Source organism: Bufo gargarizans, chromosome 3 (assembly GCF_014858855.1).
Source record: "Bufo gargarizans isolate SCDJY-AF-19 chromosome 3, ASM1485885v1, whole genome shotgun sequence".
In the NCBI taxonomy this organism is placed as follows: Eukaryota; Metazoa; Chordata; class Amphibia; order Anura; family Bufonidae; genus Bufo; species Bufo gargarizans.
The window spans coordinates 23,689,726-23,714,966 of record NC_058082.1 but is presented as its reverse complement, the minus strand read 5'-3'; positions in this window follow the sequence as shown (position 1 = coordinate 23,714,966).

Sequence of the window (25,241 nt, the reverse complement as noted above, 5' to 3'; positions counted from 1 at the left end):
TTACAGCCAGGTGATGTCAAATACCGGACCGGATTTTAAGTGCCAGTTCAGGTTTTGGCAGCACCTGACTGTCCTTAAATAGGCAGCTGGGCTCAGAAGCGAGATCTCTGTGTTGGGATCTGGATGCCTTGTGTCTAGATGAAGGCTTGCTACTAGTGTTGAGCGAACTTGCGATTTAAGTTCAGCGTCTAAAGTTCGGGTTCGAGTTATCGAAGAATCACGTTATGGATTCCGCTACCACGGACCATAACTTGGTCCGTGGTAGCGGAATCCATAACGCGATTCTTCGATAACCCGAACCCGAACTTTAGACGCCGAACTTAAAACACAAGTTCGCTCAACACTACTTGCTACCTGTTTGGCGTGAAAGCAGGTTGGTGCTGCTATGCTCAAGGACTCTTTGAGGCAGAATTGCCGCATGGTGTGAATTACCACCAACACCGAAAGCTGACTTTTTGTTTGATTATGACTTGTTTTGTCACTTGCCTAAAGTGTGAATAAAACACTGAACTGTTTGATCCAAAGAACTTGTTGTTGCCTCTATACTGTCTACCAGAGCGAAACCCCACAATGCAGAAACCCTATTAAAAAGAATAGGATATGTACTATGAAATGGGAAATGGCTTTTGGAATGTGTGAACAATACTTTAAAGGGGTTGTCCTCTTTTTATACTGATAACCTATCTTCAGGATAGGTCATCAATATCAGATTGGTGAGGATCCGTCTCCTGGCACAACTGCCTATAAGCTATTTGAAGAGAATGCAGAGCTCGTATGAGCGTGCAGCCACTGTAGCAGCGAACAGGTGTAATTACAGCTCCGCTATTCACGGAGCTGCTGCATTGTCAACAGCGAGAAGGTACTGTAAACAGCGAAGAGAAGGCAGCTCTTGCACGAGGACTGCGTTCTCTTCAAATAGCTGATATTCATGACCTATCCTGAGGAAAGAAAGCCGAAAACCCCTTTAACCTATGAGTATGGAATTTTGTATGCAGACACTTGAGTCTGATATACAGCAGACTGCCTCTCTAAACTACACAGACTTGTTTAAGATCAGCAAACAGGAGGACTGCAGTAGGAACCACTAGACACAGGGAAGAGGTGCAGGAAGATTGGGTAATATGCTATGTGTGCAGTGTTGAGAGCTACAGATGTAGTAGAGTTAACACACATGCTTAACTAGTTGTGTTAGGCCTCATGCACACGGCCGCTGCTCGGCTGTTCCGTGCATTGGGGACCGCAATTTGCAGTCCCCAATGCACTGGCAACATCCGTGCAGTTTCCTCAGGCGGATCCAGACCCATTCAACTTGAACCATCCATCCACGCTGCAAAAAATCAGAACATGGGTCCGCATCTGTGAAGCAGTGAGCACACGGCCAGTGCCCGCATATTGCAATACGGGCACGGCCGGGCAACGGCCGTGTGCAAGAGGCCTTTCAGCTGACACCTTCAATTGCTTTTCGGTGGCTTTTGTTACAGGATATCACAATGAATTAAGAAATCTAAGTGTTAAATTTACCACTATAGGTGTGAATAAAGCTTCATAACATCTTCATCACGTAGTTCACCGAAATCCGGCACAACAGGGGGGCCTGCAGACCTTCACAGGTGGTTGAACTATCAGGGGAGCTGTAATTCAGCTCGGGGATTGGGGAAGTGCATACTACCCGGAGACTTCTTCAGCCAAGAAAAACTGAAATTTCCTGTAACTCCAGAAAGAATAAAGGATCCAACTTCTCCGCCAGATCTTTTCCTTGTTAGGTCACTGCAAGATTTGTTTAGTTAAAAACAGAATGAAGACAACTTGAGCTAATGATGCAGTAGACTGTATGAGACCAAGGAAATGGGCCGGGAGGAAAAAAAGGATATTGACTAACAAGTGCTCGCTGTCTCGCTAGAACTTCGTCTTCTGAGAGATCAGCCCGACCCAGGCAAGAGGACAGCGCAGCAGAGCTGAGGCAGTAATTAGGGAGAGCTACGGCTGTAGATAGTCAGGGTCATACTGACCCACCGGATTACCAGAGGACTCTCTGGGAGGCCCAGGCTCTGTTGCAATAGTGGTCCCCAAAAGTCTAGAGTTGTCCTTTGGTGATAATTAGTGTTGAGGATAAATTTGATTCCCGCAAAGCCGAAATTCCTTGTGCTTCGCGGTAGAGATTCGATTTAACCTGAAAATTCTATTTACCTGAATAATTTACTCGCGACGGGCTGGCTGCCGTCATCTTGTTTGAAGATCTCGGACGAAATCCTGAGCACGGTGATGTATGACATCACCATGCCGGCTGGATGACATCTTGGGCCGCAAAAGATTTCGTACAAGACCTTAAAACAAGATGGTGGCGGACAGCCCGTCGCAAGCAAATGGATCAAGTAAGGTTTTAATTTTTTTATTTTACACTCTTTTATTTATATCAGATGTATGAACGCACTTCGTGACAAAGTAATTCATCATAAAGTAATTTTTTTTTCAAAATTTGGTGAGGCAGCCGAATAGAATTTGACAAAACTTAACTCATCTCTAGTGATAATCACTTGCCACTAGGGTCAGGGGTGCACCTAGCCTTTTTGTTGCAAGCCAAAAACTGAAACGGCGCGCCCCCAATGCCAATTTCTTAACCTAAACCCCGTTGCCACAATGAAAGTCCTCATTGCTCATGGCCCTTCCGCTGCCCCCCACTTGCCCCTACCTACTGCTGCCTGAGGCGATCATTTGGCCTCATTGGTGGTTGAACCCTGACTAAGGTCTATTAGACATAGCTGAGAATAATTTCCCCTCATTGACTCAAGGAACTCCAGTCCGACATTGCTAATAGTGACTATAATAACATAATAATAGTGATTACTGTAATAAAAAAAGTCTTTTTTGGAGGATGGAAGGAACATATGAAAACGCCAGGGACTCTGTTTACAAGCGCGGCGGGACATCTGCCGACCGTTTGACATAGTTGGTGGTATGTGGTGACAGATGCCCTTTAAATGAACATATTGGGGCAGATTTACTAAGGGACTTGTGTCTATTTTAGTCAAAAAATAGTTGCAAGTCCCCTTTTTAACCGACTATATCGGTTTTCCCCCCGCGCTCGCCGATTGGGCAGGACGGGGGCCGTGGCAGGGCCAGGACTCCAGCCCAGGCGTAAATGTTACCCCTGTTTTTTTGCCAGGCGCAAGGAGTGCCATAGATGTGCCTAATTTACAATGAGACGCACGCCTCATCAAAAATTCGACAAATCTAACAGCAGCGCAAGGGGTAAACTAAGATCGGCGTAAAAAGGCGGTCTTAGTAAACGTGCCCCGTTGGCTGCTGTTGTAACCGTCAGAACCAGGACAATGAATGTGTCCAGATGAGAGTGAATGGGTTAAAACCGCCCTGTAACCCGTCGCCATGTATCATCGATGGCCACTTCTACTTTTACAGGTTTGTAAAATGAATTTGGCGGTTCTGTAAATAACTCATGACTTTGCCATCAAGATATATTGCTCAGTAAAGCGACAATCCAGGCCGCTATCTATTCTACCCACAGGAACACGGGTCTTGTGATCCATGAATTGTGCTCACAGTAAGACGACTGCGGCTCCCGGGCAGGGAGAACCAGCCTTGTGTGCTGCCTGATCGATACTGTGCTGCTGTATACACAGGCAGCTGGACTGTATGTTCCAAGGGGGGCGTCTAATTAGCCCTGTCAGTCTAACAGGGCTTTAACTGGTGCGTCAAAATAATAGCAGTAAATGCTTCCACGGGGCTGGGAATGATGCTGTTGGACGGGGTCCAGTATGCCCCTGGTCAGTAGGGTGAAACGGTAAAAGCGGCCTGTCAGTTATTACTTTGCCAGTTTCTAGGAAATCATCATCAAAAAAGCTTTTGAAAAGCATCATCTTAAGGTAGTTACATGAGAATTTTTTTTTTTATATATATAGAAAAAGCACCACTCTTGTCCATAGGTTGTCTGGTACTGCAGCTTAGCTCCATTCATGTAAATTTAAAGGGGTTTTCCAGGATTACTAGGGTTTCTAGCAGACCCGCTTGTGTAATTGGTTACCGCATGTACATCTTCCCCATGCTTTTGTTTTCAGTTTGGACTCTCCTGACCTGATTTCGCCATGTAAAACAATTCCTCTGGTTTGTTTCCATTCTGTAGGTAGCACTTCCTGTTGCTGTATCCAACCAAACCCATGATGCACTTCTCCTTCCTCTGCTACAGCTCCAGCACCGCCCCTAACAACGCCCAGCTAGTTTATAGCTCCTCCCACCCAGCTAGTTACATAGACACGCCCCTATCACTGCCCCGAACAGGAGATAGGAATAATAAAGGGAAAAGAAATACCTTAAAACATTACAGCAACCTCCATAAATGATTATTTTAAAAGATGGTGATGCAAAGTGAAAAATACCTTTAACTTGCCTACATATGACAGACGCCGCCTCTTATTATTAGCATAATCTCCAATTCTAATAGTAGGTGTTTGGAAATGACAAATTACGTTACGGGCTTATCCCATGACTAATGGGATGATTGTTATTTAGTACATGACATTCTCTTTCTAACAAAGCTAGAACCAGCCCTGTACCTCACATGGATCCAGAGATCTCCCCATTTATTGCTCCGCTAGATTTATATCAAGCTGGCAGCTGAGGGGGCGTGTCCATGCTCTCCCTATCACAGCTCAGGAGGCAGTTGAAGGTTGGAACTGAGAATGTGCGGCCATCTCAGTGAGCAGGACAAAGAAATAAGAAAAAGAATAAACAGCAGGTGGCGCTATACAGATAGATTTCAGTGAATAACTCTGTGGCTGTACTAAATTTTTAATTACGTGCAATTACAAAAGAATCCAGATCCAGGCGCTGGTTTGAAAATTGTAGAATATTTGTCGTGGGACAACCCCTTTAATAGAGTAGTGTGCCGTCTGTCATGTTAAAATGTGTATTGTAATCTGAACCAAATGAGTATCTACATAGGAGAGTACTTATGTACTGTATCCAGCAGCCAGCGCCAGACTGAAGTCCCTTGGGCCCACCAGAGGAAATGATTTGTAGGGCCTACCTACTGTGTATATAGGACCTTGAGGGCCTTGTTTTATTTGGGGTCCATTATTGTCAGAGCTTGGACCCACCGGTGGATCCTCTGGTACTCTGGTTAGACCCTGCCGGCAGCCCCTACTGGATCATAATATGGGGATCGACAATTGACGTTTCTATTATTTAGATGTTTAAAAGGAGTTCTCCGCTTTAGACAATCCACACTTCATAGAAGAGTTAGTCCTTTGACTAAAAATATGATCCCTGAATGTCCTCATGTTTGGGCCACCAGTGATTGGCTTTAATCTGTGTGGAAACCCTGCAGTAAGTGTTCATTCTTCTTACAGCGCCACCACAGGGGAAATGAAGCATTACATAATACAAAATTCAAATCACTACATTGTCTGTGTAATGCAGGACAGGACAGGACAGGTCCTCCAGAGCTAGAGACACTGTCTACTCTAGCCAAAAGAGAAGGATCTTGAACAGGGGACTCTTCTTTATTAACCATTTTCCTTTAAGCTGTTGAGCTCAGTATCTAAGAGGCAAAGCAGCTGGAATTAAAGTTATCTCAGGTGCTGGCAGAGCTGTCAGTCCCAGCGTCCTCCCAGCTGGAGAAGACGTGGACGCAACCAGGGGAAATTTATCAAAACTGGTGCAAAGGAAAACTGGCTCATAGCAACCAATCAGATTCCACCTTTCATTTTTCACAGTTCCTTTGGAAAATAAAAGGTGGAATCTGATTGGTTGCTATGGGCAACTAGGCCAGTTCTACTTTACACAAGTTTTGATAAATCTCCCCAAATATCTGTACACGTAACCTTACCCTGCCATACAACTTACATTGAGCACAATAAAAAAAGCCTGTCGGCGCCCTATCTGTCTATCTATCTGTCTATCTATCTATCTATCTATCTATCATTTATCTCATATCTATCTATATATCTATGTATATATCTATCATCTATCATCTATCTATCTATGTATATATCTATCTCATATCTTTCTATCTATATATCTATGTATATATCTATCTATCATCTATATCATATCTATCTATCTATCTATCTATCTATCTATCTATAGATAATGTGTGTGTGACAATTCCTGGACCTGATAGACGCTGATGTTCCTGTGTGTGGTAAGGCCTTTGGTAATGTGGGGGTCCGGTGTGAGGCTTGTACACACATATGGAACATGTTTCTGCCGCATTAGGCATTTTCCTCATAGGGTGGATTAGGAGGATTTCGGGTAGGATTTATTACTTTGTTTAACTGTGGCTCTATCCATTAAAGAGATTTTCCAGACAGATGTGTTTATGACATGGTGATGCCCTCAAAAACGGATCTAGCCTGTAGCGACATGTCACAAACCAGTTAGGTTTTGTTCACATCATGTTGTAGACGCCGCACTTACAGTCCTGACACAATAGGGGTCAATTATTAAAACTGGTTTAAAGAAAAACTAGCTTAGTTGTCCATAGCAACCAATCAGATTCCACCTTTCATTTTTCAGAGCTCCTTTGGAAAATAGGGCAACTAAGCCCCTTTAATAAATCTCCCCTATTGTATATCATACAGTGCCATATGTCATCCATGGGAATTCAAAGAATGTGTATAACCGACAACTGTATTGCAAATCCAGCAGTAGAAAATTATATACTGAAAATGTATCTGCCCTTTAGATGCGAAAAATAAATTTTTGGTATTTCCGTGTGGGTGCAATGCGTGAGGTGAACGCATTGCACCCGCAGTGAATCCGGACCCATTTATTTCTATGGGGCTGAGCGGTGATTTTCACGCATCACTTGTGCGTTGCGTGAAAAATGCAGCATGCTCTATTTTGTGCGTTTTTCACCCAACGCAGAACCCATAGAAGTAAATGGGGTTGCGTGAGAATCACAAGCATCTGCAAGCAAGTGCGGATGCGGTGCAATTTCCATGCATGGTTGCTAGGAGACGATCAGGATGGGGACCCGATCATTGCTATTTTCCCTTATAACATGGTTATAAGGGAAAATAATAGCATTCTGAATACAGAATGCATAGTAAAATAGCGCTGGAGGGGTTAAAAATTTCAGCCCAGCTTCTCTTCTTTCTTCTTCTTTGAGGAAAAGGACCTGTGGTGACGTCACTGTGCTCATCACATGGTCCGTCACATGATCCATCACCATGTGATGGATCATGCGATGGACCATGTGATGAGCACAGTGACGTCACCACAGGTCCTTTTCCTCAAAGAAGAAGAAAGAAGAAAAGCCAGGCTGTGCGAACAAGTGGATTAAGGTGAGTTAAATTATTTTAAAACATTTTTTAACCCCTCCAGCCCTATTTTACTAAGCATTCTGTTTTAAGAATGCAATTATTTTCCCTTATAACCATGTTATAAGGGAAAATAATAAAATCTACACAACACCTAACCCAAACCAGAACTTCTGTGAAGAAGTCCGGGTTCGGGTTTAGATACCAAACATGCCGATTTTTCTCACGCGCGTGCAAAACGCATTAAAACACTTTGCACGCGCGGGGAAAAAATCGCACATGTTCCAGCAATGCACCCGCATCTTTTCCCGCAACGCCAATGTGAAACCAGCCTAACATAGTAACATAGTATATAAGGCCGAAAAAATACATCTGTCCATCCAGTTCGGCCTGTTATCCTGCAAGTTGATCCAGAGGAAGGCAAAAAAAAAAAAAAACTGTGAGGTAGAAGCCAATTTTCCCCACTTAAGGGGAAAAAAATTCCTTCCCGACCCCAATCAGAATAACTCCCCGGATCAGCAACCCCTCTCTAGTAGCTATAGCCTGTAATATTATTACGCTCCAGAAATACATCCAGGCCCCTCTTGAATTCCTTTATTGTACTCACCATCACCACCTCCTCAGGCAGAGAGCTCCATAGTCTCACTGCTCTTACCGTAAAGAATCCTCTTCTATGTTTGTGTGCAAACCTTCTTTCCTCCAGACGCAGCGGATGTCCCCTCGTCACAGTCACCGTCCTGGGAATGAATAGATGATGGGAGAGATCTCTGTACTGACCCCTGATATATTTATACATAGTAATTAGATCTCCCCTCAGTCGTCTTTTTTCTAAAGTGAATAACCCTAATGTTGATAATCTTTCAGGGTACTGTAGTTGCCCCATTCCAGTTATTACTTTAGTTGCCCTCCTCTGAACCCTCTCCAGCTCTGCTATGTCTGCCTTGTTTACTGGAGCCCAGAACTGTACACAGTCCTCCATGTGTGGTCTGACCAGTGATTTGTAAAGTGGTAGGACTATGTTCTCATCACGGGCAACTATGCCCCTTTTGATGCAACCAATTATCTTATTGGCCTTGGCAGCAGCTGCCTGACACTGGTTTCTACAGCTTAGTTTCCTGTTCACTAAAATTCCTAGGTCCTTTTCCATGTCAGTGTTACCGAGTGTTTTACCATTTAGTATGTACGGGTGACTTGCATTATTCCTTCCCATGTGCATAACTTTACATTTGTCAGTGTTAAACCTCATCTGCCACTTATCTGCCCAAGCCTCCAATCTATCCAGATCGCTCTGTAGTAGTACAGGTCCTTCTAAAAAAATTAGCATATTGTGATAAAGTTCATTATTTTCTGTAATGTACTGATAAACATTAGACTTTCATATATTTTAGATTCATTACACACCAACTGAAGTAGTTCAAGCCTTTTATTGTTTTAATATTGATGATTTTGGCATACAGCTCATGAAAACCCAAAATTCCTATCTAAAAAAATTAGCATATCATGAAAAGGTTCTCTAAACGAGCTATTAACCTAATCATCTGAATCAACTAATTAACTCTAAACACCTGCAAAAGATTCCTGAGGCTTTTAAAAACTCCCAGCCTGGTTCATTACTCAAAACCGCAATCATGGGTAAGACTGCCGACCTGACTGCTGTCCAGAAGGCCATCATTGACCCCCTCAAGCAAGAGGGTAAGACACAGAAAGAAATTTCCGAACTAATAGGCTGTTCCCAGAGTGCTGTATCAAGGCACCTCAGTGGGAAGTTTGTGGGAAGGAAAAAGTGTGGCAGAAAACGCTGCACAACGAGAAGAGGTGACCGGACCCTGAGGAAGATTGTGGAGAAGGACCGATTCCAGACCTTGGGGATCCTGCGGAAGCAGTGGACTGAGTCTGGAGTAGAAACATCCAGAGCCACCGGGTACAGGCGTGTGCAGGAAATGGGCTACAGGTGCCGCATTCCCCAGGTCAAGCCACTTTTGAACCAGAAACAGCGGCAGAAGCGCCTGACCTGGGCTACAGAGAAGCAGCACTGGACTGTTGCATGTCATTCGGAAATCAAGGTGCCAGAGTCTGGAGGAAGACTGGGGAGAGGGAAATGCCAAAATGCCTGAAGTCCAGTGTCAAGTACCCACAGTCAGTGATGGTCTGGGGTGCCATGTCAGCTGCTGGTGTTGGTCCACTGTGTTTTATCAAGGGCAGGGTCAATGCAGCTAGCTATCAGGAGATTTTGGAGCACTTCATGCTTCCATCTGCTGAAAAGCTTTATGGAGATGAAGATTTCATTTTTTAGCACGACCTGGCACCTGCTCACAGTGCCAAAACCACTGGTAAATGGTTTACTGACCATGGTATTACTGGGCTCAATTGGCCTGCCAACTCTCCTGACCTGAACCCCATAGAGAATCTGTGGGATATTGGGAAGAGAAAGTTGAGAGACGCAAGACCCAACACTCTGGATGAGCTTAAGGCCGCTATCGAAGCATCCTGGGCCTCCATAACACCTCAGCAGTGCCACAGGCTGATTGCCTCCATGCCACGCCGCATTGAAGCAGTCATTTCTGCAAAAGGATTCCCGACCAAGTATTGAGTGCAGAACTGAACATAATTATTTGAAGGTTGACTTTTTTTGTATTAAAAACACTTTTCTTTTATTGGTCGGATGAAATATGCTAATTTTTTGAGATAGGAAATTTGGGTTTTCATGAGCTGTATGCCCAAATCATCAATATTAAAACAATAAAAGGCTTGAACTACTTCAGTTGTGTGTAATGAATCTAAAATATATGAAAGTCTAATGTTTATCAGTACATTACAGAAAATAATGAACTTTATCACAATATGCTAATTTTTTTAGAAGGACCTGTATACTGTCCTCTTCAGTGTTAATTACTTTACACAGTTTAGTGTCATCTGCGAAAAGTGATACTTTACTATGCAAGCCTTCTACAAGATCATTAATAAATATATTGAAGAGAATAGGACCCAATACTGACCCCTGAGGTGCCCCACTAGCGACAGTGACCCAATCTGAGTATTTACCATTAATAACCATCCTCTGTTTTCTATCACTGAGCCAGTTACTTACCCACATACAGACGTTTTCTCCCAGTCCGAGCGATCTCATTTTATATACTAACCTTTTATGTGGTACAGTGTCAAATGCTTTGGAGAAGTCCAGATATACGACATCCATTGATTCGCCGCTGTCAAGTCTAGAACTTACCTCCTCACGAAGCCATGCTGATACGGCGTTATTTGCTTATTTCCGTTGAGATGCTCTAATATAGCATCTCTCAGAAAACCCTCAGTTTACCCATGACCGATGTTAAACTTACCGGCCTATAGTTTCCGGGCTCTTTTTTTGGACCCTTTTTGAATATTGGCACCACATTTGCCATGCGCCAATCCTGTGGGACACTCCCTGTCAGTATAGAGTCTGCAAATATCAGAAATATGGGTCTGAGTACTTCCTGCTTTGTTGTCCATAGCAACCAATCACAGTTCAGCTTTCATTTTTCAAGAGCACTGTAAGAAATGAGAGCTGCACTCTGATTGTTTGCTATGGGTAACATCTTTTCAGACATTTTACCAAATCTTCCCCATACCCTGACCTTCTCCCCTAACCACAGGGTCACCAATTATGTTTCTCCTTCCTTACCCATCATACAAAATTAGGGCTTAACCAAAAACATGGCATGGCAGAACGCGGCTTGTCTGCGGCACTGTAATATGATATAATATCATAATTAGAGTGACAGTAATTACGATTCTCATGTGTGCCAATAGAGATAATGGCTTTACCTTGGCACGTCCTGTACTATAAAGAAACCAGTAAAACAAAGGAGAAAAAGTGACATGAAGCAAATGACTCATTAGGCTTCAATTCCTCCCAAAACTGTATTTAAACGGTATTACTAATAAATCAGAATATTTGGGGGATGTTGAGAAGCAAACCTACAAGCTTAGTTGTTTCTGCAGCTTCCTTTGACTTCAATGGGCAGTTGCCATGCACATACGACCACCTTTCTGCCAAGAATCAGGGCAGCCCTCACACTGGATGGTGCCCTGCGTGGTACATTCAGATGGTATACCTCCATATGGCGTACGTAGTGTGCCATACATTGTAAATGATAAGCACCATAGAGTGCATTGCCCACATAGCAGTGGATATGCTGCCATACAGTAGCCTTAGGCCTCATGCACACGACCGTGGGTCTTCCTTGATTTTTGGAGGATCCATGGACATGAAAAAAAAAGTCGTTTTGGTGTCCGCCTGGCCGTGCAGAGCCAAACGGATCCGTCCTGAATTACAATGCAAGTCAATGGGGACGGATCCGTTTGATGTTGACACAATATGGTGCCATTTCAAACTGATCCGTCCCCATTGACTTTCAATGTAAAGTCTGGAGTTCTTTTATACCATCGGATTGGAGTTTTCTCCAATCCGATGGTATATTTTAACTTGAAGCGTCCCCATCACCATGGGAACGCCTCTATGTTAGAATATACTGTCGGATATGAGCTACTTCGTGAAACTCAGATCCGACAGTATATTCTAACACAGAGGCGTTCCCATGGTGATGGGGACGCTTCTAGTTAGAATACACTACAAACTTTGTACAAGACTGCCCCCTGCTGCCTGGCAGCACCCGATCTCTTACAGGGGGCCGTGATCAGCACAATTAACTCCTCAGGTGCCGCACCTGAAGGGGTTAATTGTACTATCTTATCCCCCTGTAAGAGATCAGGGCTGCCAGGCAGCAGGGGGCAGACCCCCCCCTCCCCAGTTTGAATATCGTTGGTGGCACAGTGTGCGCCCCCCATCGGGCCCCCGTCCTCCCTCTAGTGTAATAAATCATTGGTGGCACAGTGTGCGCCCCCCATCGGGCCGCCCGTCCTCCCTCTAGTGTAATAAATCGTTGGTGGCACAGTGTGCGCCCCCCATCGGGCCCCCCTTCCTCCCTCTAGTGTAATAAATCGTTGGTGGCACAGTGTGCGCCCCCAATCGGGCCCCCCCTTCCTCCCTCTATTGTTATAAATCGTTGGTGGCACAGTGTGCGCCCCCCATCGGCCCCCCTCCCTCTATAGCAGTAACAACATTGGTGGCAGTGTGCGGCCTCCCATCTCCCCCCCCCTCCCCCCCCCCGATCATTGGTGGCAGCTGAGTTCCGATCGGAGTCCCAGTTTAATCGCTGGGGCTCCGATCGGTAACCATGGCAACCAGGACGCTACTGCAGTCCTGGTTGCCATGGTTACTTAGCAATAGTACAATAGTAGAAGACTCATAGTTACCTGCTTGCTGCTGCAATGTCTGTGTCCGGCCGGGAGCTCCACCTACTGGTAAGTGAAAGGTCTGTGCGGCGCATTGCTAAAGAACTGTCACTTACCAGTAGGAGGAGCTCCCGGCCGGTCACAGACATCGCAGGAGCAAGCAGGTAAGTATGAATCTTCTACTGTTGTACTATTGCTAAGTAACCATGGCAACCAGGGCTGCAGTAGCTTCCTGGTTGCCATGGTTACCGATCGGAGCCCCAGCGATTAAACTGGGACTCCGATCGGAACTCCGCTGCCACCAATGATGGGGGGGGGGGAATGGGAGGCCGCACACTGCCACCAATGTTGTTACTGCTATAGAGGGAGGGGGGCCGATGGGGGGCGCACACTGTGCCACCAACGATTTATAACAATAGAGGGAGGAAGGGGGGGCCCGATGGGGGGCGCACACTGTGCCACCAACGATTTATAACAATAGAGGGAGGAAGGGGGGGCCCGATGGGGGGTGCACACTGTGCCACCAACGATATTCAAACTGGGGAGGGAGGGGGGTCTGCCCCCTGCTGCCTGGCAGCCCTGATCTCTTACAGGGGGATATGATAGTACAATTAACCCCTTCAGGTGCCGCACCTGACGGGGTTAATTGTGCTATCATATCCCCCTGTAAGAGATCGGGTGCTGCCAGGCAGCAGGGGGCAGTCTTGTACAAAGTTTGTAGTGTATTCTAACTAGAAGTGTCCCCATCACCATGGGAACGCCTCTGTGTTAGAATATACTGTCGGATATGAGTTTTCACGAAGTGAAAACTTAGATCTGAAAAAGCTTTTATGCAGACGGATCTTCGGATCCGTCTGTATGAAAGCAACCTACGGCCACGGATCACGGACACGGATGCCAATCTTGTGTGCATCCGTGTTCTTTCACGGACCCATTGACTTGAATGGGTCCGTGAACCGTTGTCCGTCAAAAAAATAGGACAGGTCATATTTTTTTGACGGACAGGATACACGGATCACGGCCTCGGCTGCAAAACGGGGCATTTTCCGATTTTTCCACGGACCCATTGAAAGTCAATGGGTCCGCGAAAAAAAACTGAAAATGGCACAACGGCCACGGATGCACACAACGGTCGTGTGCATGAGGCCTCATTGCGATGGAGGATCGCCAGCATGGCCAGAACGGTAATGCATTGCACCTGTTTGAATGATGCCGAGGCTGAGCATGCACAATGCCTCTCCTTTCGAAGTCTATGTGACTGATAAAGAAAGCCGAGCACTGCACTCTACTCTATAAGCCCCATAGGCTTTGAATGTCCGCAGCAACGTACATGCTCGGCTGCCACGCCACTCAAACGGGGCAAGGTCAGACTGGCCCACCAGAGTACCAGAGCATCCTCTGGTGGGCCCAAGATTTGGCACTAATAAAACGTGGACCTTAAGGTATGCAAGTAGGGTAAGCCCTCAGGATAATTTCCTCTAGTGGGCCCAAGGGACTTTAGTCTGACCCTGGACCCAGTTCTGGCCATCGGTGGGGTCTTAGTGGTCAGACCCTTAACGATCTAGTAGCTACCTAGTGGATAGGTTATAGTTTTCTATCACCCTTTTAAAGGACACTCAGCTGGTTATAGTTTAGAGCAAAAGGAGCTTAGCAGATTGATGTAATTCTTCTTCTGCTCTATAACCTGCTCGATGCAGACTGAACGTATTTACATGGTGACAGGTTTCCATTAAAGGGGTTGTCCTGGTTCAGAGCTGAACCCGGGCATATCCCCATTTTCACCCAGGCAGCCCCCCTAACATGCGCCAATGCTCTCCTTTGCCCTGCGCTAAATCGCGCAGGGCAAAGGCATTTTCTGGAGTTCCAGTGACGTACCGTGCTCTCTATGGGTCTGCCAGGCGGAGGCTCCCGCCCAGCAGTGAGCCCGGTGACATCACCGGCACTGATTGGCTGGCTTTAGCGCTGCCCTAGCCTGTAAAACAGCTAGGGCGGCGTTAAAGCACGCCCATCAGAGCCGGTGACGTCACCGAACACACTGCTGGACGGAAGCCTCCACCCGGCAATGTGTTATTGTAAATAAAAGAAACCTTGCCCTGCACAATCCAGCGCAGGGCAAGGGAAAACATCGGAGCATGAGATGCTCCGATGCTAACATCAGGGGGCTGCTTGGGTGAAATGATGGGTATGTCCGGGTTCAGCTCTGAACCCGGACAACCCCTTTAATAACAGTGCTATACAGTACCACCACCCTTATAGATTGCAGAAAAAAACACGATAAGCTGTATTCATAAAAACAACCATATAGTGCTTAAAGGGAGTCTGTCACCAAACATATTTTACAGATTTCAAACCAGTGCCTGGTAGTGTTGGGCGCGAATATTCAAATAGTGAATATTAATTGCGAATATCGGCACTTCACGAATTTGCAAATATTTAGAATATAGTGATATATATATTCGTATTTTCGAATATTCTAGATGTTTTTTTCATCTGAACCCATGATCCCTCACTGCTTCCTGCTTGTGGGCCAATGAGAAGGCTGCAATGTCTTTGTCTGAGCTTAGCAACATCCCTAGCAACCAATAGGAAAGCTCCCTACCCCTTACTATATAAGAACCTCCCCAGCAGCCCTTGTCTGCAGTTCTGAGAGAGAGAGCAGTGACATTGCTGTGCTCTGTGCTTTCCTGAGTCATTACATTAGACAGTTAGTTAGATAGCTTATATATACAGTATATAATACAGATAGTTAGTGGGAGATCAGTGTAGGTTATATCCTGATATAGTGGAGCTGACAGGTCCCAGTGCAGGGTGTTAGGCAGTGTGATAGGTTCTGCTGTCCATACATACAGACATGCTACAGACATAGTGCTGGGATGTCACAACAATACTTAGTGCACCAATCAGTAATATGTAGTCAGACTTGCTAAAATGTGAAGTTTCACGTATTGCGCCAAAATATGTGCATCATTAATTGCCGATTAGCGCAATCGCGAATATATTGGAGCACTCTATCTACATATAAAGCCATTTTTAATGTTCTGCCGTGCCAACCATTTTCTCCAGTCTCAGGAAACTTCTAGAAGCTTGGAAAATGTAGCAAAAGTGACCCACGCCTGTACTGCGCGTGCTTTATGCAAATATTACATTGCCGATTTTTGCAATCAAGAAAATAATAGCGAATTCGCGAATATATGACAAATATTCTACAATATATTTGCGAAATATCGCAAATTCAAATATTGCCCCTGCCGCTCATCACTAGTGCCTGGATCTGAATATTTTTAGATTGCCTATAATTAAAAATTTTGTATAGCCACTGAGCTATTCAATAAAATCTATCTGTATAGCGCCACCTGCAATTTTTTATTTTGTCCATCTCACTGAGCTGGTCGCACGTGCTCAGTTTAAATCTTCAACTGCCACCAGCCATATGTTCTGTTAGACGCCGTGTCAGTTACAGGGAGAGAGCTGCAGCAGAAAGAACACGCCCACTGAGCTGCCTGGCTGAATATTTTCTAGCAGAGTAATTGGAGCAGTGAATGTGGAGGTCTCTGGAATCATGTGAGGTCCAGGGCTGGTTCTAGCTTTGTTAGAACAAGATTGTCATGTACTATATGAGGTCTGATTGTCATTTTGTACATCATTCATGGGATAACCCCTTTAAAAAATAACAAGATACAGTCACCTAATTGTAAAAATAAGACTCTGTGTGCATATATGTCGGAGGTTCCGCAACAGATTCTGTCATATTTGATTTAAAAACATGAGCCACAGGAAGTGCTATTTTTTTCCAGCAAATTGCCGGACACGTGAAACCCAACGGACCACATAATAAGTTAATGGAGTCCATCGGATACTGTTGGCATGCTCACGTGATAAATCCGGGGGCCACATCATGGTTTCTATTCATGCAGATGTGAACAGAGTCTAACAGTGCCATACAACCAGTTGGACTGGCGTTCCTTGGGTCTGACAGAGGAAATTATACTGGGGACCCAACCCCCATATTATCAATTAAATGGAATAGGTTTTGATTCAAAGAAGCAGACCCTTGTGGCAAGTTATTGTGTCTAAAGGCCGCTCCAAAGGTTTTTTCTTCCTGGGTCTTTAAACCCCACTATGGTATTAGAGCCTGGGCCCACCATAAGGATCCTCTGGTGGACCAGTCCGAAACTGTATACAAGTGATGTTAAGATTAGGGGTAGACATAAAGTTCAGATGCAAGGCCATCTGTAACACCCTCATCAGGAATGTGATGCACCCTGTACAACCCTACAGGTCAGACTTGGTGTACCTACCAAGAGTGGAGGCTGCAGACCCAGGTTCTTAGGAGCAGTGGAGAATCCATTGACACGACTCCAAATGACCACACTTCTATGACATTTATTTTGACTCAGACAAGGTCTAGACTGGCTCAAGAGTCCATGTTCTTCACAGTTGTGGCACCAAATAACCACTGGGCCCATAATCTCCATGGAGCTGATGGAGTTATCTTTTTTGATGGAAGACATCACATGACCTTGTCTATTGCAGCCATTATTATATACTGCTCTTAATAAGATGAAACCCAAGGAATCGTCAAATCAAGACAGTTGTGGTCAGCAACCTACCACGGCTTATATTAATTTACGATTCTTTGATTTTAGAGAGGAATAGCAAAGAATTTGAGGGAAAATAATCCTGTTCAGATGATTTCCCCTTGAAATGATGCAAACAGAAGTTAAAGGAGAGGCAGAGGACGAGCTAGAACAGCGTCTAGTATTTCAACTTTTCCAAATCAATAAGCCTAACCATGAAAGTATAATGAGAGGAGAGAAGAGGATCGGCCTGTAATGAAATATCAGATGAGCCCTGCCATGTTTGCCATTGATCCTCGGATTAATAGGCAGCAGCGGGTAGAGTCGATAGATGGTAAGCAATCCACACTTTTATTTTCTTCAGTCAACTTTATCTGTGAGAGATTATCTGCTACTTAAGACGGGATGAACCGAAGTTCCCTCTGATAAATGAAAGCCTACTATTAATTGTGCAGATGCAGCACGTGTTCTCCTACCATGGAGAGTCATCTGGGAGGTTTATCAAATTATCCACAGAAATCTAAGGGAATTACAAGGCCTCTGGGCCCAAATACAAAACCTGAGACAGATCCCCTGAACCATTACTAGTGTACTTACCAGCATAGCAGGTGAGCCCCACCCTGTGAATGGCCCAAACCCACCTGGGACCAGCCATTTATGAGCAGGACTTAGCACTTGCAGGCTGGGACAGCTCAAATTTCCCTATTGACAACTACAGGTATGTACTAGTCATTTATAGCAGGGGTGACCTACGGTTAAAAGATGTTACGGGTCCTCTTTGGCTCCAGGGCTAGAATGCACCTTCAGCCTCCATACCCCCCTTGCTATGCTCCTTATAAAAGACCAATACATTTTCTATTCATTTGTAATATGCTGTATGTTGAAATCTGGCCCTTGAATGTTCTTCGAAGTTGTGACTGAGTAGAAGGAGCTGTGATTGTGTAGGTGCAAGCATCCACATAGCATCCCCTACTATATGAACGTGTAGTGGTGTACATTTGCATTCTGCTGTTGCTCAGCTCTGCTACATCTGCCAGTTTCAGTTAACTCAATTCCCCCCCCCCAAAAAAAAACAAAAAAAAAAACAAAACAAAGACAAAGTATCTGTAAATCTTTCCCCTGTTTTCAGATACCTACCGTATGATGCTCAGATGACCAGACTAGCTGTTGTGATGCGATTTACAATAGTAATGAAACTGTTTGACACTGACCTTTTCTGGACACAAAGTTCTCCTGATAAGTTGATCCCAGGGAATCTTCCGTCAATCAGCTGTAATCTGTAGGTGCAGGAAATGTTCTGTTTTCCTGCAGCACCACCACAGGAGAAATGAAGCATTACACAGTTTTCATTGAAATTAATGGACACTCTGTATAAGGTATATTGGGTCCTCCAGAGAGACACTGTTTGTCTCCACACTCTGCTCCAGCTAATACACGAGGGTCCTGAATATCGGACAATTCTCCCCTTCTATTTAATCCTAATAACCCGACCTCAGTATTAAATCTTTATTCTTACGTATTTTTTATCATTTAGTCCGAATATCTCTTTAGAAGAAGCTTTTTGCAGGGATATTCTTTCAAGTGTTGAATATAGGTCTGCTGGTAGCAGAACGTGGTCGTCTGGCTGTGCTAGGTAATGAGTGTATGGTTGTGCCCCTATTAGGACTACCAAGGAGAAGTGCTGGCCCTGCGCTGCTGTAGGGGACAGGCTCCCATGATGCTGTACAGTCACATATAACACTCTTTATTTTCAGGCTGTAACATCGAACTTTATGGGTACGGCCACACAGTCAGGTTTCCTGATGCAGTTTTGGAAGTCAAAACCAGTAGTGAATTCAAAAAAGAGGAGAAGTCATATCTGTCCTCTATATTTTTATGATCCACTTCAGATTTTGGCTTCCAAAACTGCATACAGAAACCTAACCGTGTGGCCGTACCTTATAATTTTTTATGGACAACTATTTATATGTATTGGGATAATTCTTATGGTTAAACATATGACACCTGGACCTAAGGACAGGGGCGGATTGGCCATAGACCCTACAGGGAAATTTCCCGGTAGGCTGATGGTTAGGAGGGCCACTCAAGCCCCCCTCATGGCCGCCAGCCAGGTACATAATGATCTGATTCTCTCTTACACACCCGGCCAGCAGCCGCAGGTGTCCTCCTGAATTCAACAGTATCAACGTTCTCAGGACGGCCATACAGGTAAATACTGTGGCACAGGTGGCAGTATTGTGTGCTGCACTGTGGTATTTGGTTCAGCTGGGGCGGTATATTGCTCCACAATATGGTACTGCTGTCCCCACCTACTTCTGTTGTCCTGTCTTGTCAATTTGGACCCGCCCGCAACATGGGGCCACTTTTACCTTTTTTTCCAGGGCCACTTTTAGTTCCCAGTCCGCCCCTGCCTAAGGATCATTGAATTTTCAATTTCAGACATGTAGTACACCCATATTAAGAGGTACTACAGCAGCAGAAGGGTTTACAGATTTATTGCGTCAGTTGCTGCAGAACTTATACAATTACATATACAACTCAATTGCTGCAAAACCTCATAATACACACATCAGCTACTGCAGAACCTCATAATACACACCTCAGCTGCTGCAGAACCTCATAATACACACCTCAGTTACTGCAGAACCTCATAATACACATCTGAGCTGCTGCAGAACATCATAATGCACCTCAGCTACTGCAGAACCTCATAATACACACTTCAGCTACTGCAGAACCTCATAATACACACCTTAGCTGCTGCAGAACATAATAATACACACCTCAGCTGCTGCAGAACATCATCATTCATGTCTCAGATGTTTCAGAACCTCATGATACACACATCAGCTACTGCAGAACCTCATCATACACATCTGAGCTGCTGCAGAACCTCATAATGCACCTCAGCTGCTGCAGAACCTCATAATACTTACCTCAGCTGCTGCAGAACCTCATAATACACATCTCATCTGCTTCAGAACCTCAAAATACATGCCTCAGATGCCACAGAATCTCATAACACTTACCTCAGCTGCTTTAGAACATTATAATACACACCTCTGCTGCTGAAGAACCTCAAAAACACGTCTCAGATGCTGCAGAACATCATAATACACACCTCAACTGCTGCAAAACCTCATAATGCAAACGTCAACTGCTGCAGGACGTCATAATACACACCTCAGCTGCTGAAGAAAATCATAACACACACCTCAGCTGTTTCAGAATATTATAATACACTCTGCTGCCATAGCAACTAATCACAACACAGCTTTCATTGTGTACTCTGCTCTTGAACAATGAAAGCTGCGCTGTGATTGGCTGCTATTGGCAACAAAGACAACTTCCATTTTTATGAAGGAAATAAACCGTCAAAATTAGCTGCCGGTAACCCTCCAGAAGTAGGCGCGCAGCAGGGCACCCCGCTTCATATATTTCCGCTGTCACCCCACCAGCCGGTGTACCTAGAGCATGTTCTATTTAAGAAGGTGCAAAAGGCCAAGTCTTCACATCACGACTACAAGCTGAAACTTTCCTGGCAGAGCAGAGATCGTTTGTAATCCATTACCCGGGCAGTCAAGCTTGTGCAAGTGCATATCATGGATGACTGTGTCAAAAACCTTTGCTGAATATAGAAAAAACAGGCCAGTTCATTATCCGTACTCCATTGCACAATGTGCCTCATTACATGGCATTAGCTACATCCCGGATAAAGTGGACAGATCATCGTCTACCTCTTATATCATGATTTGTAAGACGGTTCTCCTTCTAGAAGTAGAGAAGAAACTCTGGCGGAAGTAGCATCGCCTTAATCTATGGGGCAAATCTCAAGTCCAAAGACTCAGCTGAATGGAATGAAGTGTGGCGTTCGATGCAGTAATTCTGCGTTGCGATGGCAGTGACTAGGAGATACGCGGGGATTGTTGGTGGTGAGCCGTTTATAGAGCGGAGGAGTAGGATAGAATAGTCTATGAATAATAGTAGGGTAATTAGTTTGGCGTATATCAATGCTCATCCATCAGACGTGGATGCATGCCAGGAGCTATGCAAAAAATAAATAAAATGCTGGCGCCTATCAGGAATCATCTCTGTTCGAGTCAATGGATGATAATGTTCCTAGCCTCGGCTCTCGCTGATTGATTTGGCTGCTGGATCTAGAGTGTAACGGAGCGTGTAGCTATAGGGAATCGCATGTAAGCCCAGATGTCTGAGCAGACCTGAAGGTCCACACATGAAGACCCTGTAATTTGGTAGGAGGTCTCTTTTAGATTTTGCATTGCAGCCAAGAAACTTTAGGTTACAAGTGTGATTTCCATTTGCTTCCATTATCCATCCCTCCAAGAATTGTGTTGCCTACTGTTAAATCAGACATCATACAGTACATGACATCTTCTTTCTAACAAAGCTAGAACCAGCCCTGCACCTCACATGGATCCAGAGATCTCTACATTCATTGCTTTGCTAGATTCAATATCAAGCTGACAGCTCTAGGAGAGTGTCCTTTCTGATTCAGCTCAGGAGGCAGTTGAAGGATGAAACTAAGCATATGCGGCCATCTCAGTGAGCAGGACAAAGAAATAAGAAAAAGAGCAAACAGCAGGTGGCGCTGTACAGAGATTTTATTGAATAACTCAGTGGCGATACTACATTTTTAATGACATCCAATTACAAAAGTATTCAGATCCAGACGCTGGTTGAAAACCGTGGAATATTTTCTGTTGGACAATCCCCTAATAAAATAAATAAATATTTTAGGTATGTGTGAAAGGGTCTACAATAAAATTGCTAAGTACTTGCCATTTGTATATGGGGTTGGGTTTTACTGTACTTTTGTATTGATCAGTAGTAATGAGTGGCATAAGCAATATTCGAATTCGCAATATTTTGCAGATTTTTGGCCAAATATTCGCCATAAATTTGCAAATTCGAGAATTCATGATCTCCAGTCATTGTTTACTTGATTGCGAAAATCGGCAATGTAATATATTTGCGATACATTCGAGATAAATTTGCGATTAGAATATTCAACACTATTCGCAAATACGAATATTTAGCACTGTATTCTAAATATTTGTGAATTCTCGAAGTGGCGATATTCGCGATTAAAATTAGCAATTCGAATATTTGCGCTCAACACTATTGATCAGTGTCGAAACAACTTAGCTCCTTCCATTGTGTAGTGGATGGAGCTGGTTGCTGTAGTGCTAAGTCCCGTACAGTACACAATGAAAAAATCTGAGTCAAGATGGGTGGTGACCATGGCGGCCATTTTGAATCCAACTTTTGTTTTTCAATAGGAAGAGGGTCATGTGACACATCAAACTTATTGGGAATTTCACAAGAAAAACAATGGTGTGCTTGGTTTTAACGTAACTTTATTCTTTCATGAGTTATTTACAAGTTTCTGACCACTTATAAAATGTGTTTAATGTGCTGCCCATTGTGTTGGATTGTCAATGCAACCCTCTTCTCCCACTCTTCATACACTGATAGCAACACCGCAGGAGAAATGCTGGCACAGGCTTCCAGTAGCCGTAGCTTCAGGTGCTGCACATCTCGTATCTTCACAGCATATGCTGTGCAGCACCTAAAACTACGGATACTGGAATCCTGTGCTAGCATTTCTCCTGTGGTGTTGCTATCAGTGTGTGAAGAGTGGGAGAAGAGGGTTGCATTGACAATCCAACACAATGGGCAGCACATTGAACACATTTTATAAGTGGTCAGAAACTTGTAAATAACTCATGAAAGAATAAAGTTACGTTAAAACCAAGCACACCATTGTTTTTCTTGTGAAATTCCCAATAAGTTTGATGTGTCACATGACCCTCTTCCTATTGAAAAAACAAAAGTTGGATTCAAAATGTCCGACTTCAAAATGGCCGCCATGGTCACCACCCATCTTGAAAAGTTTCCCCCCTCACATATACTAATGTGCCACAAACAGGAAGTTAATATCACCAACCATTCCCATTTTATTAAGGTGTATCCATATAAATGGCCCACCCTGTACTTGTAATGCCTCCCGTAGATCCTGCTAGCAGTTGCAGTGTCACAAAAACTAGAAAGGATGCAGAGTAGTGAACTAGATCAGTGATGCCCAACCTGTGGCCCTCCAGCCGTTGCAAAACTACAACTCCCATCATGCTTGGACAGCATACAGCTATTAGGGCATGCTGGGAGTTGTAGTTTTGGAACAGCTGGAAAGCCGCAGGTGGAGCATCCCTGATCTAGAGGAAATTGAATATGTTGAATTTCTAAACAGAAACATTTGGGATCAATGAGTACATTCTGAGAGTTGTAGTATCACAATAGTTGTAGTATCACAGCTTGGAAAAAACCTCATATGTGGAGGCATATTGTATCAGTGCGGAGACTGCAGTAAGTATTTAATATTAATGGACTATTTCCCATCGTTCTTGTTTTGTAGCAGTATCAGTGTAATCTGACCAGAAATATAATTGTTTATTAAGTGTATATGACCGCGAGACCCCGAGCTCCCTGCTAATATTAAAGTTGGAACATAATGGCTATACTACAGTTTTTTTGTGAGTTCTTCCAGCTCTTGAATGTTAAACATTGCATTAGCACTGACATCCAAAATTGAGATAGTTAAATGTTTTCCATGTCTCTTCAATGTTTTCAGACATGAAAATTTGCTTTAAATATTCTACCAAGCAAAGATCAAGTGTTATCATATATAATCTACGTGGTAACCACATATTTTTGTCACATTGCAGTTATTTCAATTTAATATTTAGAGTCACTGTGATTTCATACAATTTAATTTTATTTTATTGAGCAAGCAAGTTTCTAAATCATTTCATTAGAAAATTCTGCCTGCATCCACTTGAAAAAAAAGCTGTAAAGTCATGGCCACTAGGGGTCTCACTTCCACCTAACTAGCAGTTCACTGCTTGTTGTCAGGAAAGATCCGTCCTTAGTAACAGAAATATAAAAGACTGTTCATAGTGGGGTCATGTCAGAGCTAGCGGAGATCCTGATAGAAGAACTGCTTCTACATAGCTTCTGAAAAGTAGAGAAGCCGCCCCTGTGTGTCTGCAAGTCTGATCTCTCCCTTCTTATCCGATTTCTGAGCTCCCTAGAAGAAAACATAGTGGGAAGTAAGGGAACTGAGGTCACTGCATACAGTAGTGGCAGTAATGGTAGATTCCAGAGAAGGGAGATGCCCCCTGCTTATGAAAGAAATGTATCTAGCTGTGCAAGTGAAACCAGGAATAATATTGCTGAGGGATGCATTAGGGAAGCCCCAAAAAGACCTGATCATTCACAGTTATGATTCTATAATGAAGCACAGCAGCTATTTTTTTTTAACTCAGATATTGACAATATAGTAAAAGATGTAATTAATTAAAATGGGGCCCCATGGGCTCCTGAACCCTGGTTCAATGACAATCTCTGACCTTATTCTCCCGCCTTACAGTCTTTAAATTGTTATAAATTATTTCTCACAGATAGAAAAATAACAGGTTCAGCTCTGCTATATCTGCATTTTCTCCCTGTTAAATGGAGAGGCAGCTTTGAGGTAGGAAGTGATCTCCTTAATCCCTTATAGCCGCTTGCTGGGTGGTGCAGCTTTTTTTCTGAATGTGACGTCACTGGCCTAGTAAGAGGCTACAGCGCTCAGCGGAGAGCTGTGACTTCTTCGAACAGCTGATTGGTGGGGGAGGCAGGAGTTGGTATCTCATATTGATGACCTATCCTGAGGATAGGTCATCAATATTTTACTCCCAGAGAACCCCTTTAATTGGGATGATGCCCTACCCTGTACAGTGAGGAAAGAAATTGAACAGTGGCTCTGCATAATCTGCACCAAACTATATGTTAAAGTCTAGTTTATATAAAACTGTAGAATTTGTAATTGTAACATACAGTATTTATTGCCAGGTGTAGCTCCATGCCTTTAGAGTATAGTTTTACTACATGCCTAACTATAGGCTCTAGCAGTACAACAGAGCTATCTTCAGTTATTGCTTACGCTAGCCTCTAATATTTATAAGATGACTCTTGCCCAGTCTACACAGAATTGTAGAATTTGTAATTGTAACATACAGTACTATATTGCTCATAGATTACAATGACTGGTGTA